At 36.4% G+C, this 16,774-nt stretch overlaps 1 protein-coding gene across 2 annotated transcripts in view; it reads right to left on the bottom strand.

Moving 5' to 3' along the window:
- Positions 1-16,774, bottom strand: part of LOC135141559 (uncharacterized) — a 93,528-nt gene that overhangs the window by 22,926 nt on the left and 53,828 nt on the right. The window contains exon 1 of one of the 2 annotated variants that reach the window (XM_064072771.1): positions 7,738-7,782. The exons of the other annotated variant lie outside the window; for it this stretch is intronic. The gene's annotated coding sequence lies outside the window, so the exon portion shown is untranslated. Of the gene's footprint in view, positions 1-7,737; positions 7,783-16,774 lie in introns of those variants that run through there. 2 annotated transcript variants of the gene reach the window in all.

Raw genomic sequence — 16,774 nt, 5'->3', positions numbered from 1 at the left:
TTGTGATGAATTTGTCATTCGTTGCCACACCTAGGGGCCGATCCTAATTGCAAAATACATATTTCCTGACAAAAATTTACCATTTTAAACGTGTTTTTGAGTTTCTAAGAATAAAAAAATCATCACAATTGAGATGGGGTGGGTGGGGTTTTCTTAATATGCATAGTATTCTTTGAACAACATGATACTCAAAAACATGTTTTTAATTTCTTGTAAAGAAATAAGTATTTTGCAGTTAAGCTCCGCTCCCTTGGTTCACGGTGAATAAAAAAAATCATCACAATTGAGATAGGGCGGGTGGGCGGGCTTATACTTTGCCTTTTTGTTTTAATATGTGTAGACTCCTTTTCACAACATGAAACTTAAAGCATGCTTAAAACGGAAAATTTGTATAAGGAAATATCTATTTTGCAATTAGTCTCCGCCCCATAATTGCAAAATCCTTATTTCCTTGCAAAAATCTACCATTTTAACCAATTTTAAAGTTTCTTGTTGTGAAAAGATGGCTGTGTATATTAAGGAAAAAAAAAAGGCAAAATATACGCCCCGCGCAACCACCCTATCTCAATTCTGATGTTTTTTTTAATTTGTCGTAAGCCGAGGGGCGGAGCTTGGTTGTAAAATTCTTATTTTCTCCAAGAGAAATTACCACGTCAAATATGTGCTTAAGTAATCGTGTCATACAAAGAAAATTAGATGTATTAATTAAAAAAGAAATCCAAAAGAGAAGCTCCACCCATTCGTCTCGATCTCACTGGTGATGAATTTTTCATTCGTTGTCAAATCAGGGGTGGATCTTGACTGCAAAATACAAATTTTTTTATAAGAAATTAATAACATATTTTTGAGTATCGTTTAAAGAATACTATGTATATAAAGAAAAAAAGCAAAATATAAACCGCGCCCACCCACCCCATCTCAATTGTGATGACATTTTTTATTCTTAGAAACTTAAAACACGTTTAAAATGGTAAATTCTTGATGGATATGGATCTTGCAATTAAGCCCTGCCCCTCGATCTGACAACGAATGAAACATTCATCACAATTGAGAATTGAGAACGGGACAGGTATAGGTGGGGCCTAATCTTTGGCTTTATTATTTCTTAATATATATGGTATTCCTTGAACAACACGATATTCAAAAACACGTTTTTAATTTCCCGCGGAGAAATAAGGATTTTGCAGTTGAGCTCCGACGAATAAAAAAAATCATCACAATTGGCTACATTTTGCCATTTTTTTTCTTAATATGTATAAACTTTGTCAGTGACTGTAAGTGCAGTTTTAAGATAAGCAGCGAGCCCTGTTAGTCCTCTCGTCACGGATTGCCGGGAATTGCGGCTCTCCGTACAATTCGCTCTTCGTAGAAGGAACTGCGTGGGTCAGCGCATTCGCGTCAGTGGTCTTAAGTGCAATTCTAAGGGAAGCAGCGAGGATTAGTTAAGTCTTGTTAGTTATTTCGTCACGGGTTGAATGGAATTGCGGCTGCACGCGTAGTTCGCTCTTTGGGGAAAGCATTGCGTCACTCGGGCAATCGTGTCCATGACTGTAAGTGCAATTCTAAGAGGAGCAGCGAGGACTGTGTAAGCCCTGTCAGTCCTCTTGTCACGGGTTGGGTGGAATTGCGGCTCTCTAATAATCAATGAGATATCAAGGACCGCGCGTTTAGTGACTCATAAATCAATTAAAAATAACACGACGAAGAAGGTTTAGTTAGAAACAAATTTTAGAAACAAAATTTGGTTAAAAATTAAAACGTTGCGATAACGTTATGACGTCAAGTGAGCAACGCTTGAAAACTAGAACCGAAAGAAACTGTTCTTTCCGGATTCCAGTAATTTATTTATTCCGGGTAGTTTGAGAGAAACACAACCATATTTAATTTTTTCTCAGTCTGTTAATAATACGGAAATGGGAAAACTCGTGTAACAAAGTTGTTACTTAATGCGACAGCTGAAATGGGCATTTACGACATTCGTGAAAGAGGGATTTTTTGGAAATTACTCAAATAATCTCCTCCCACGTCTGTCACAAATACGCGCACAATATTTGGTAGACAGATTTCTTTGATAAAGTTTACAATGCTATTAGCTGGTTGTAAACACCAGAAAATTTAACGTAGGCGTGAAATGACATATTTAGTCGAGTTTTAAGCAAGATAATTAACCGTATTTAAAACGCCATCACACGTTGTTTATAAGGTATTTTAAACAAGAATTCACGCTTCGTTGAATTCGTTAATTTGTATTGCTTTGGGCAAAACAAATAGAAATCGTTGGGTCAGCGTTGTGGAAAATTAAAAACGGTTTTTGATTAGCCCAATTATAATATTGAGCGGTTAAGTTAATTTGTAATCGAGCCATCTTTTGAAGTATATGTAAATATTACTAATTCAAACACGGTGTTGTCCCCGCAGCACCAGAAATTACCGTAATTGATTTTTCCCGGATTTAGGTTATGTTAGGTTGGTGGTAGTCACGCGACGTAGCGTTATTGTCGTATCCGTTAACGGTTCAATTAACGTTTGTGTACCGTATCTGTGGCACCGCTACAAACGTCGCATTATAATCCTCGACAAAAGAATTTATGAATTATTGAGTGAACGTAACAAAGTCTGAAAACTTGCTTGATTGTGTGTTTTGCCTGAAAAATTTTCATACTTCGTTCGGGAAACTCGCTTGTAGCTATACTGAAAATATGTGCGTCAAATCTATTTATTACATAAAAGCCTCCAGCGATGTGTCGCGTTCGATTTCAAATTTTCCCTCTGACATCTCGCTACGGATGCTGTCTGAGATTTGTAAATTTACATTAAAAATAAACGTTTTTTGAAAGTCAAAAGATTCATTTTGTACATCGACGGAAGTAAAATAAAAATAGCAGATAAAAGGCTTGTTAGTTTACAAAGGTAAAAAACATTTTCCTTAAGTTGTAATTATTACTTATTCCCAACCCAGGTTCTCTGTTCTGTTTGTTTTTAACTGTTTCACGTCGTTTCCGTTCCGTTTATTCTCGAAAGAGCACATTTGATCAACATAAATTCTAACTTATCAAATGTAACTGTGAGTCTTAGCAATTTCCATCTTTTGATGAAATTTATGTTCTCTATTGGGTATATGATAGCAGGAAGTGACTTCGGGGAGCTGTTAAATATTATATACACCCTCGTGCTTCGAAAAAATATTGACAAAAATATGGACCTGATGCACAACTTTCACTCTCTAGGAGATAATTTTCACAAAGCCGCGATTAATTAATAGTTCATACCCTCCGAATCCATGCACGTATTCAAACCCCAGCCAAATATTTCGACAGGGATAAAGCATCGTAATCATGTACTATTCACCCCTCGAAAATTATACTGAATCGTACTCGGAAATTGCGCACCTGATAAAAATTTCCTATTCAATGCTATGCAGAATTGCATCTTGCTACGACAATAGGAACAATCTCTTTTATAAAAATTTTCTTCACATTTAATCATAAACAGTAAAAGTGACTTGTGTTGACCAAACACGGACTCGCTCTTTTTGAAACGAACTCGTTATTAAATAATAAAGAGTTTGACAACTGTTTGCCAAGCGAAAGTCCATAAGCTCGTTCAACAAGTCTCAAAAACATGTTTATCACATGAAACTCAGTCGTCTAATATAATTTTTTTGTGTACTTGAAGTTAAATTAATGTCTTTATTTGTACGTCTAAATGACCGGATCTATATTTTAGACAGTGGCGTCGTTTCAAAATTTACAGTATTAGGTTATGGGTCTCAGAAGATTAATAAAATTGACGATAATATTTGTTAAAGTCGGGAGACAACCAGGAAGTATGTAATTGGTACAAAGTAGAGTACTCTTTACTTAACGACCATCAAGACTTACCCATTAAGAAACGCATTAGAACTAAGAAGTGCGTTCTCATATTCTTAATCAAAAGTACAAGTAAGGAGTCGTTTCTTAGTGTTATTAATATTTATCTGTGAGATACATCTTGATGTGGTGCGGTTTTACGTAATAATACGCGTTTGTTTTTCTTGTAATGGTGCTCGCCTTCGACGTTAATCAGCGTTTCTGAACGACTAAACTCACATAAAACTGCAAATGACACTCCCGAAAAATCTTCGGCTATAGCATCAAATATCCCACTTACGAGCCACCAATGGAATGTAGGAGATAACGTTTCAATTGGGAAACTTAATAAGGGCTAAGAATGTGATAGTCTTCACATTGATTTGTTAGATGTCTCGGTAATAGTTTCCGAACAGCCAATAGAAACAAGATACGCCGGTTTCGCATTATAAGCGAAAACCCAAACATACATACAAATAGTCCGTGTTAGGCATTGCATTTTTCCCTTTCACTTTCGTATTGACCAAAGTGTTTATTATTTATAGTCTTCACAATTCGTTCAAATGCCTCCATTCAGGTCGTTGAGAAGATTTACGGGCCTCAGGGCTGTTCTGGTGTTAGGGTCTCTCTTAATAATTTTTTTAACGTAGTAAGTTTTTCTTTTCAGTAAGCACTTGACAAAATTAATGTTTTCAGACAAAACCGGCATTACCTTTTGAGAGGATCTTTCTATTATATACGTCACTTTTATTAACAAGAAAAATGAACGACAGAAAGACAGCTGTTATAAAGTCACTTGCGAGAAACACTGCGGTCATTTTCCCACCCGCATATCACGTTAATTCTTCAAATTTTTCAAAAGAGAAGAAAGTTTCATAATTACGCAAAGTTTTAATAATGTTGACGTTTTGACACAATTTTACGCTCGCGGATCCCTTGAATATTCGCCACCATTTCATAGCTTAACGTACAATATCTTTCTTATTCATGGAGATAACGGTACGCTAAGAAATGTAAAAACTTCATTCGACTTAAAAATTATTTAACTGATTTAACTATTAATTGATAAAATAGCAAAAATTAGCACGTCCAGATAAACGGCATTTACGTTAAAAGAAAAAAACTAATTAATTAATCCAAAATGGAGTAATCAAAAAATGCGAACAGACGGGCTGTATTATCATGTTTATAGTGGATTTATGACAAGAAAACCCCCGAGAATACAAATACAAATTAAAATTTGTAATAGTAGTGGTTAGGAGTATGTGAACTAGGATAAAATTTAGTAGTTCATTATTTTTTTAATTTAAGGCGATGTCTCTCTAAGTGTATTAAATGAGTTGCAAATTGTTTATTCTTAAGCCATAGGAAGGAATTTGTGGTTCGTATAGCAGTCGAGTCCTCTCGACAAATTTTCTCCGGGTTTAATATCGTTCCTCGGAGATAAAATTGTGTTTGTAGTAGTTGGTCTAATAAATCTAAAGAAAATCAACAAATAGATAATTACAAAGATGTTGAGTTGAAAGCAGTAAAATTTGCCAAGGGTCGGTAATTCCCAAAAGCGTCGAATACTTTCCGAGCTTAGTAAGGGTAAATACTTTAGTGTAAATATTTTATGAAAAGGTTTAGAAACAGCAGAAAAAATTTGTTAACCCCTTGTACGTTATTAAATTAATTAGGGTCATCTTTTTTGAAGGTAATAGATATGCGTTCCCTCGGGATGCGTCTTCCGGTAAAGTTGTCGATTTCGAGTGATGGATAAGTTTCTCCTTAGATTTGAAGGTTTGGATTTCCTCCGCAACGCGGCTAAGCGAACTCACTAAGCGATCTCTTATAGTATTTTTATTGTGGTCGACAACAAAAAACAAATACCTACTTATATTTTAGAAGCTCAACCTGATGTAGATACATAAGCGTTTCTACATAGCCCCAAACTTCATCCCATTTATCTTGACGAATCCCCCGGCGAAATCCCATCACCTCCACGGAAGCCGGCTACCCCCAAGCTTTGCCCCCGGGCCGCCGCCACCGCCACCGCCGCCGCCTCTACCCCACCTTTGCGCTACCCACAACCACACGACCGTAACTACTGCTCTTCGATCGATTAACGCCAAAGTTTTTCATCTTCTTACCTGGAACTTCCAAACGAGCTATTTGTATTAATATTAACGCGTCGGACCCCAATTTGACGACGCCAATGGAATTAACATTGCTTTTAGCCCGACACCCGGTGAACAAATGCGGCGACATCTCACAAATACAACCCAAATCGGACAAAAAATTCACAAATGCGCCCTGTAGATTTTATCCGCTATAAATTACGATAAGCCGGCGAACTTTGGAAGTTTCTTAAAAATACATTGTTGTTATTAACGTTATTATTATTGATGCAGATGTGGAGCGGGCGAATTCGCCCGATACTAAGCTCCGTGTGCTTTTCGGTTTTCTTATAACTGAAGAAAACTAATTTATTTTCAGCAAACCATTCGAGCGAATAAATCTGTTGTACCTGGCTGTCTCGAAACCTGCGTTTCGTCAGTTTAACCTCAAATAAAAAGGCGAAACAATTCCGCTTTGATCTAAATTCTTTGAAAAAATTTTTCAGAAAGTAAACACCTGACTTGAAATTTTTGCTGCGAAATTGGTTTTTATTATTTTCCGCTGAGTTTTTTATGACCGCCAGAAACAATTCAAGTCAAAATCACACATGCTGATAGATTTTTTCGCATTTTGTTTAGTTACTTTGAAGATGAACAACACACAACACTGCACAAAATAAAAACGATTTTTTTGATTTAGTAAGTCCGTTAAAGGAGATGATGGAACTCGCTAGCGTCACAGCACGAGACGCGCGTGTTTGTTTTTTGTTAACAATTTTTTCTGCGTATTGCTTTGAATACTGAAAGTAAGAAAGTCGGGACGACAACACCATTTTTCGATTAATTCGCGAACGGACGCTATAACAAATTTACTGATAACATTTACATAATTTTGCCTGAAATATGTCAGTCGACGGGAAACTTAACGCTACTAATATAATGACATTAACCAAAGAATGGCGCCACAAAAATTTAATTAAATTTTCATGCTTCAAAGAATATGGTAGTTTATTGTATAAACAAATTTATCCCTTTGCTGTGCGAATTAATTCATAACCACTTTTACGTTTGATTTTCTCGTTCGCTGTGTACAACAAAGAATGTTGATGTCATTATCAAGATGGATTAACTCACTAGAAATCTCATTATCCACTCCAATAATATCAAGCAAATACAAGTAACGTTTAATCCTTTGACTGAACAATCTCATTTTTCGCTAAATTTGTTCAATTTTGTTATCTGTTTTGTTATGAATACCCCAATTTCAAAACGAAATTGGTAAATAATGCAGCTTCCGGGCCTTTCTTTAAATCGTTAATTTACACCAGAAAGATCAGAACGATATGGTTACCGAGCTGTGCATAAACCCTAAATTAATCAATAGAATGTGAAATATTCACATTTAAGCCGAACTGTGATTGTACGATACGACAAAACGCCAAATGTCAACGTACGTGACTAATCAATAGACCAATAGAGCGTGGACGATTTCACTTTGCCAATTTTGGACACATTCCTTAAGATCCCGAGTTAACTGTCGAAGACGCCTTCCAATATTCCCGATTTTACGTGAAATATTTATTACAATTTTATACTTCTTTCGCACTTTTTTTTGTAGACTAGATTTTAAAAATAAATTATCATAATGTTTCAATCTTAAATATCTATCTATTGAAACCTTCAACTATTAATTCTATTTCAATTTTCTTTTATTATTAGTTACAAAACTCAAAGTAGCAAAGTTTCGCCGGATCAAATATTTGTACATAAAAACAGACAATGTCACTTACGCAATAATGGCACAGAAGCACAAAACAACAACCTTACTGGTCGACACGCACAATCAGACTGCCGCTCAAAGCCACGCTCGCCCCTCTTATATACCCCGCACCTCTGGCCACGCCTACACCTCCCACTTTCCATAGGTGCGTGCAATAAAACGGAAATCAGTGCAAAAGGCGACGTTCTTGAATATTTATTGAAGCTTGCAACCATACAGAAACGACAGTTTTAATTATACCAATTAACTAAAAAACCTTGTAGCTATTTTGAAATTATTTTAGGTAATGCTGGTTTTTCGAATCTAGTAAATGTTAATCGTGCAAGCAGTACGTGGGAAAACAGACAAGGAAAAAATTCTGCATGTTTTCGAGTCTTTAAAAATATCTAAAAATAACGCTAACGACGTTCCTATTCAACATAGTTTTTTGTAGAAGATTATGGAGAGTGGGGACGGCAACTTTCTCAAATGTCAGTCCGTGGACATGACGCTAATTTTTGTGTTTTTGGGGTTACCAAGCTTACTTATAACTTATCAGATTGTAGTGATGGATAGATTCGAGTTTTGAACACTATACTGACGCAAATCCGACCTTCTGGAGCCGCAGCAATGTTTTCGTGATATTTCTATCGAATTTAATATTCATTCCTCTACCGGTTAGTCATTTATTGAAATAACAGACAGAAATGAAACCGTCACGGGTCGAAAACGCCAGCACGTGAAGATTAGTCAAACTATTATGATTTCGCTTATTTGCGCATGCGTGTTTAGGGGAATTACCACAGATGTAAAGTACTTTTGGTTTTGTGCTTTTATTATTAATGGATATTTCCATGAATTTCACGTGTATAAATAATAAACGAGTTGCATTCACATGTTGCATATATCGGTTGTGTGTGAGTATTGACGTTGGTCCGGATATCAGCAATCGAGCGGGAATTTTGATTTTTTTGCCCCTCGTCGTGGAAAAACCTCGAAAATCGTTCTAGGGAAACCGCGTGGGATTTGACGAAGGTCTCTATCCCATCGGCGACCGATTTCGACCCGTAAAACGGTCGTAAGTTCGGAGAAAATTCGACCAGCGCATTCGGTCGCATCTTTGTTTTAGAGAGGCCGTGGATCATGTTAGTTTGCAGTGGGAAAACTCCGACTGCGTCGAAGGAAAGGGTGCGACAAAGAGATTAAATTCGGTTTTATGATATATAATAAAAACGGTTAAAATGTGGAACGTGCAGTTTCTCATGAAAAAATCTCGAGTTGTTTCATTATCGTAAAACTAGATAAACGCCAGAGGCACAATCGAAAAGCAACACTTACGTAACTGGGTGATTGCAGTAGATCAGAAAAACTCACGTGAGCGCCTGAGAGAAATACACAGTTATTGCCTTAGTTTTGTTGGCAAAAAAGCTCCATTAATTTTAAGTGAACTGTAGACTGTAGGTATACTTACTGTAAGTGCAGTAGATATTATATGAATATTTTATGGATAAATGCTCACGAACCATCACCATTTTTACTCGAAACAACATGATATTTGCGAGATTATGTAAATATTCCATGTTTATATACTTTAACTCTTTTTCTAGAAAGAGAAATCGTTAAGTTCAGATGTATTCTTCTTGGACGAAATGGAGCGAGCTGCAAACCCATACTCCCACCCTTTCCCGTCACTGCAATTTTTCAGCGCCAAACAACGTAACGTAGAGCTTACTTAAATATATCTACTTTATTTGGAGCCCAAACATGTCACGTAACTATTAATTGATTTCGCATTCGTATTGTGGTGGAAATGTTTTCCAAAATTACACAAGTCATTAATACTGACTCTATACTTGGAAATAATAAATTACACATTAAAAAATAATCACTCCTATAATTGTAGAATATGTAACGTAAATACATACTAGGTCAAAACTGTAGAACTAGCTAACTACTCGAACTAGAAAAGCCTGAGGTGAATTGGAGCCAATTATAAGGAACAAAATAAATCGAGTTACCGTGGTAAGCCTGCTCACTATAATTAAACATGAAAGATCTATACACACACCCCAGTGGCATTTTTTAAATACAACACCCTGCTGTGGATTTTTAAACGGTGTTAGTTGATTATGCAACTAGTCATGTACAGAATAATGATGAAAATGTGTCAGAAACTGGGTTTGTTTATATTTTGCGACAAGAGTTTGCGACAATAACAACGACTTGTCATTGCCGCGAGTAATGTTGGTTGCATACTCAACACATTTTATTTTTATTCTGTCGTTTTAAAAGTGTTCACAAAAAACTCTCGGTTTTATATTACTGTATGTAAATGGATTATATATGTATTTATCAATTTTTTTATTTTCATTTTCGCTCAAGCAAGAAAAATGTATCAAACGTAGTAGGCTTCTCACTATACATATGGAAGAATATAACGTAGAAAAAATTTCAGTGTATCCTATAGCATTAATAACAAAAACAGAAGCTTATATTTTTATGGCGTTAATTCAAGATCCAGTGGTCGGTATCGCAGCGTGCGAGTTGTAATAAAACCGACCTTAAGTTCTAACTTATAATTAATATTTAACTGCCCGAGGAATCCAAAGGCAGCAGGCTTTTTCAGCATGTGGGTGCTTGACCTTTCCCTTGATAACTCTTTTATCAAATACACACATTATTGATGTTGTTTTGTCGCAGAACAGATCCCATGCCAGAAAATCTCTTTATACGTTTCACGAAGATCCTCCACCCGAGTGACTTTCTAGACAAATTCGAGACTTTATTTTTATGAATATGGTAAATTTAATCGGTCTGGACGTTTTGAAAATTTCGCTTTTGCTGCGTTCGCCTGTGTACATAATATTGAAAGTTGAAGTTTCGCTACTTCAAACCAGGGTAATTAATTCTAGGCGAGCTCTACTGATCCACTGGTCTAATTTAAAGTTAAAGCATTCTTAATCTTGCAGTATCAATTTAAAACTGACAGAAGTTAGCTTAAACGATTCTATTAAATTAAAGTAAACGGTGTTCAGTTATCCTCAACGGTAAAAATTTAATCTAGGAAATTAATAGGTAGTCAGTTATTATGCTATTCATGTGTTGAATTATTCATTGAATGAGGTAACTATTTCACTAGCATCCAAGGACAATATTGTGATAGGGTTATTTTGATTTACGCCTAGTTTCATGTTTTCCCAGTGTTTCACGGGTCGTGGATACGAAAATGCAAGTTGCTTGTTATTATTCAACATATACTAATAATCTCCGGAATTTACATATAGGCGTGAACATGCCACCCTTTAAAAAGTGGTGACTGAGCGGCACGAGTTTAATGTGTGATTGTTATCTTGCAGCAATTTTCCCCTAATACAAATTAATCCGCGAGTCTATAATGACGATGATTACTCATGGAGATGAAGTTTACCGCACGACCCGCAGGCGAGATTGGTAATTCAGCGAGATATACAATCTGCGGTACAAGCAAGCATTACAACTTTTCTACGACGAATGTGATTAGTCACAAAATGGAATGTAATCTGTCTGTCTGTCTGTAGGAGATTTGTGTGTTCTTTTTTGGTTAATCCCTCAAAATTTTGAAAGGTAAATCTTATTTAAATTTTATTTAGATAGCGTAACTGTGTTTTTGTGAGTTTGTGTGGGTTATAAAAAGCAGAAAAAATGTTTAATTAGGTTTCAAGTGGTTTTTAAATGTACAAGTTGAATGGGGAAAATGCTGGAAAGAATCGGTTTATTTGATAAAAAAAAATTGGTATCGAATTTGGCGGCTTATAGGCTCGGTGTATTTGCAGCGGAAATCCACTTTCTTTCGACTCAAATATTTAATATAATTTTATTACTAACGAAAATTCAATTTAAATTTCACCCGTAATTTCTTAGATTAGGAAAAGTTTTATGGAAGCTCTCACATCGGTAATATCGGAGAGTATTCGGAGCGCCCGTATTTGTCTTAATTTTTATTAGAACTTTCAGCTCGGAAGGTGAAATCGGGGGGATAGAGAATATCCCTTATTGCTATGCAAGTTGCTCAGAGTCGGCTCCGGCTGACTTTACCCCTTCAAACGGCAAAACTCCCCCTGAAGAAGAAAAACAAAATTATCTCCTCCACTATCAATCATTGGCGAGTTAATTTAGTCTGGCCTGTCTCCCGGGGTCTGAATAACAGTTATGAAATGTTGTTGGCGATCGGTTTAACTTTGCCGAGGCCGACCCTGGGGTAGTAATATATTCGCGAGCGCGACTAAAGGGATTTAAGGGTGTCTGGTGTGGGTTTGGCTGTTCTGCAATCGTTTCCGACCCATTGCTCCATTATCGGACTGAGCCATCTTTTCTGCCTTATGCTCTTCTGCAGATTCGAATCGCCGAACCTGACCGGGAATTTTACTTTGCTCAACAATGTACATCGCCGACTTCCGCCCTGCCTACAACCTCTTTTTCAGCCGCCATGCACGGAACATCTCACTGCCGACGCCGCAGCAAAGGGGCGAAAGCCGCCTCTCTAGGATCAACTTCGAATGCAGAATATTTCGAACTTAGTTTGAATAGTTTTGACACGGAGAGTCACTTTTAGAAAGCGGGAAGAAGTCGTAAATCTGCCTCGAATTATGCAATCACTCAAATTATTCGAAGTTAAATTAACTACAATCTAAGCTCGACCGGAACCGGAATGACCAAGAGAGGAACATAACATAACAAACCCTTCCTAAGCGAGAGCTCTGCTGAGCATTGTCGGACTACATGACCGTACGGTCTCCGCTGTGACTTGGTCACGCACAAACTTACATAATAACAAGCCGAGTTCAACTGTCGTCTGAAAAACTGACGCTCGCTTGCTTTTTCTGGGCTTTGTCATCGTAGTGCATCTTGATGGATGACTGAACCGACCGCCACTAATTTCGCATACCAACCGCCCACATTTTAAACGAAAAACACGAAAAATGAAAGCTGCATTTCCACCTACTATTTTTACTTCCACAACGTCAGCTAGAAAAGTAGTCTAATAGGGTCATATTTCCTCCACGGTTCTCACCCTGTAGAATACTAAAATATCGGTCTCCAATTCCCGTCTGTTTATGGTCTGTCTGTCCGATGTTCCGAGACGCATAATCTACATAATTAATTCAACAGCTGGATCTATTTTAAGATAATTTGTCGGCTACTCATCCCCACCCCAAATTTGATGACGCCATCTCAAAACACTGCTAAGTAAATTTGAATACACAAAGTTGTCGTCACCACATTTGTAAAAAAGACTGGTCTATAGTTACAGCACAATGTAACAACTCAGTGTTTTATATTCTGCAAATTTCACTGAAACCCATTGCATTTCCATCTACAGTTTTTATTTCTCAAACGTCAGCTAGAAAAGTATTGTAATAGGGTCATATTTTCTCCACGTTTCTCACTCCGTAGTACTAAAAAAGTGTCTTGTCTAGTCATCCCCTCTGCGTTAAAATAATAAGCGGCTGACATGTGTCACACACAAATTTTGACTTTTTTTTCAAAAATTTGGACATCGAAGGCCGAAATAATCAACTACAATTATTGAACGACGAATTCTTTTCTCGAATGACCGTTTTACTGAAATTCATGAGCTTATTTACACTTAGAATATAAATCTCAGAAATGCCTGCCTACACCACGCAAACACAGTGTTGTATCAAGCTTATCTCTTACTGTTTGGAATAGCACTCGGTATTTGGCAAGGGCTTATGGAGCAAAGGCTACACGCAAATATTTCATATACACAATAGGTGGCTAGTTACCTCGAGAACCTGAAAATTGCTTGAGAAATTTGGAACCATCTGAATCTACGACTACAATTTAGTAGCCTTGTGTATTAGAAGAATGGTCTTGGTTCCATCTACAGTTGCATGGTTACCTAACTACTCCCCAACCCCTCCGGTTTTCTTACACCCTTATTAGCCCGTGGGGCTAGCACCGGCTCCGAGGTTCAAGAACTGCGCTTGTGGCATACATAAATCAAAGCCCGCTGAACTCGTATTGACTTGATCCCAAAGCATCATCGACCCACTGAGTTATGTTAAACTGAAAATCGTTTAGGTGCAGCCGAAAACAGTGCCCTATTTTTGCTTGATAAAGCAATCAATTCAAAGCATCTGTTTATAAAAGTGCGGTTAATTTAATCTCGTGATCAAATTCAGTAAATCCAGTTCTCAAGATCAAGCCTGAATGCGCCATTAAATATTTAATAAGGTATTAATTTTTAATTTGCTTTCGATAAACCGTTCCTGAAAATATTAGCTCAGCTTAACGCGATTAACAACTCTAATGTTGGTTTGTTAGCCCTCTGTTCTTTTTTATTGAATTTTAATTAGTGGCGTTTTAAACAAACTAATTATACAACAGTGATAATGACACCTAATTTGGCCGCTTTTAAGGGTAATGAAACAACCCACGTTACAAAAATTTCGAAATAACTTAATTCTTTTGAACTCGATTTTCACGAATATCAATCGTATCGACGTTGTAATTACTTAATTATGGGTTTTGCACAAAGCACACAAATTACCCCACGATTTACGTTTAAACCCGTCAAATACAAAACAAGTAATTTTCATAATGTAACCTTTAGCTGAGGGCTTAAAGAAGCATGTTCAAACAAATTTTCTTTAAAAACTACTACTTATAATCTTCTACGTTTGAGTTTAATCCCTACAGTTGTAGCAGGCAATTAATCATCAAACTCCCTTGTGGATCGAAATTTGCATTTGATCTGCTTACGCTTTGCACGGTACACGCCGAATCAAAATAAACTAACAATTAATAATATTTTTACGTTTTTACCGTGGGTCTTATTAATTTGTTCGACGCGCGATTGGGAAAATGAAAATTAATACTGCTTTCATGTTTTTATTTCACTTAAAAAACGTTTCCTCGAAAATTGTTGTTTTCTATAAAGTATAAATGTAGGTGTTGGTTTCAAAATGTAAGGTTATGTTTGTGTTAACTGAGTGATTTTTCAACGAAGACCCGTTACTTATTTACAATGGTGATTGGATTAAATAAAACATTATCCTTACTGATAACGTCTCGCTATTAACGTAACAATATTAAGAATACCTTAGAAAAAGTTTGCGAGCTCATGAATTTAAATATAATTTCGTCGAGTGGAAGATAACACCGTGTAAGGTTATTTTTGACTAGTCGCAGAGGGAATGCAAGCATTGTAAGGTTGGTTGCATAAATATTTATAGGATGTTACGACAAAACGATAAGGTCCTATTGAGGAAAGCTGGTAACATTAGTCGTTACTAAATACATAATGCGGTCCTCGTTTCGTATGCCACGTAGCTATAAATTTTATACATCATTTTAAAACGTTAAAAGAAGAATATATTTTTAATTCGCGGTAAGTAGAAAAGTTTCTTTAAATACGCTATCTACCTACGTATAGAATTCCCCATTCCGTAATTCTTATTTCCCGAAGTTAACAATAACGCCGGCTTGTGTACATCTTAAAGATTTCATAAAATATTTCTTAAGAAAAGACAGAGCTTTATTTTATAAAAGAGAAAGAATATACAAACAAAGAGTAGTGAGAATATGAAGTCGCGTTCGAGCTTCTAAAAAATCCTGACAAACGGAGGCAAAAATAATTTTAACATATTCAAAAGATATCACAATGGAAGGTATTGGAAAAGGGCTTTCAATAATTTATTCCATAAAGTGGATTTCCTTTTGTTATGCTAACATTATGTTTACGATATGTTTCAACCATCAGCGGTACGAATAAAACGGATACAGAAAGGGTAAATGGAAGTTTTCTCTTGGCTAATTACGCTTTCAAATTATAGACAAATTTTGCGACTACTTTAAATAATTTCAGGCCACTTTTATCACCGCGATCACAAAACATTATGAATGCCGGATTTTAAAACGATGAATTTTCATGTCTACGTAGCCGTTTTTAAGCAGAGTTTTAAGTGCTACTTCCATTTGCTAAATATTCTTTGTATTGACAAGTGTATCCCTCTTAATAATGCATTTTCTCTTAGAAATTCAAATACCCGATATTACCGCATTTATATAATATTAAAGAACCCTTAATAAATTCCATTACCAATGCCGAGTTTACCATCCCATTCTCCTAAGTAAACAAAAAGCATCAGAATCATAATTTATTAGTTCCATCGCTCCTTTCGTTATCAAAACATCAAAATTTTTATTCAAACGCCGACAATAGCGAGCATATTTTCACATTTCAGGAGTAAATTGAAGATTTTACACCTCGTTTTTTTCATTCTCTTTTTAAAGAGCTACTATTAGATGAATTGCGTCCCGGAGTTGCATCATTAACGACCCTCTTGTTCATTTTAATTAATAACAATATTTGTTATAAACAATGTTGCTCTAGAACGACAATATTGTGTATACGTGGTACTTAATTATGCAAATATTTGTTTAATCGACTGACTAATGATTTCCAGCTAATAGTTGCCCGATTTAAGCAGGACACACATTGAGCACGGAACGGATTAGACAGGATCATACATGAATGATTGAAACAATATTGAAAGGATTATCTTTTAACGGAGGCCCGGTAACTGAGAGCGTGAACACTCCCTGTTGGTGCTAATCCGCTCTCAGTGTACTTTAAAAATTAGTTAAACCCTTCACGTTCCTATCCTACCCGCTCCGTTCTTAAAGGACCGAAGCTTCTGCGTCATCTGAGAGCCCTGGAGATGGCTGTGGTGCAAAAACCATGGTACGGTCGACGTGTTGGTACCGCGTGGAAGTGGGTGTCCCACAGGTACCCAGGTGGGGTTCTTGTTTTTGCTTGTAGGGGGATCGCACACACTATAGTCTGGATGACCTTTTTATCCGACGTTAATTTCAGCGGTTCAGGATTTACTTAGGTTACTTAAAAAGCTATTCACTTTAATTCGCTTTACACGGGATCATAATGCATTAAAATATAAGTTGAATATGAAATTTAAAAAGTTATTTTATAAGCTGATAAGTCGGTCACCTAACTCCAGTGTTCAACGTTAAAACAGAGAGTCAACTTTGTTTCTGAGCTGTAA

This window comes from Zophobas morio, unplaced genomic scaffold (assembly GCF_036711695.1).
Source record: "Zophobas morio isolate AGI-343-1 ecotype UQ-CSIRO unplaced genomic scaffold, CSIRO_AGI_Zmor_V1 ptg000044l, whole genome shotgun sequence".
Lineage (NCBI taxonomy): Eukaryota > Metazoa > Arthropoda > Insecta > Coleoptera > Tenebrionidae > Zophobas > Zophobas morio.
The sequence above is the reverse complement of the archived record's forward strand: the minus strand, read 5'-3'. Positions and strand labels throughout refer to the sequence as shown.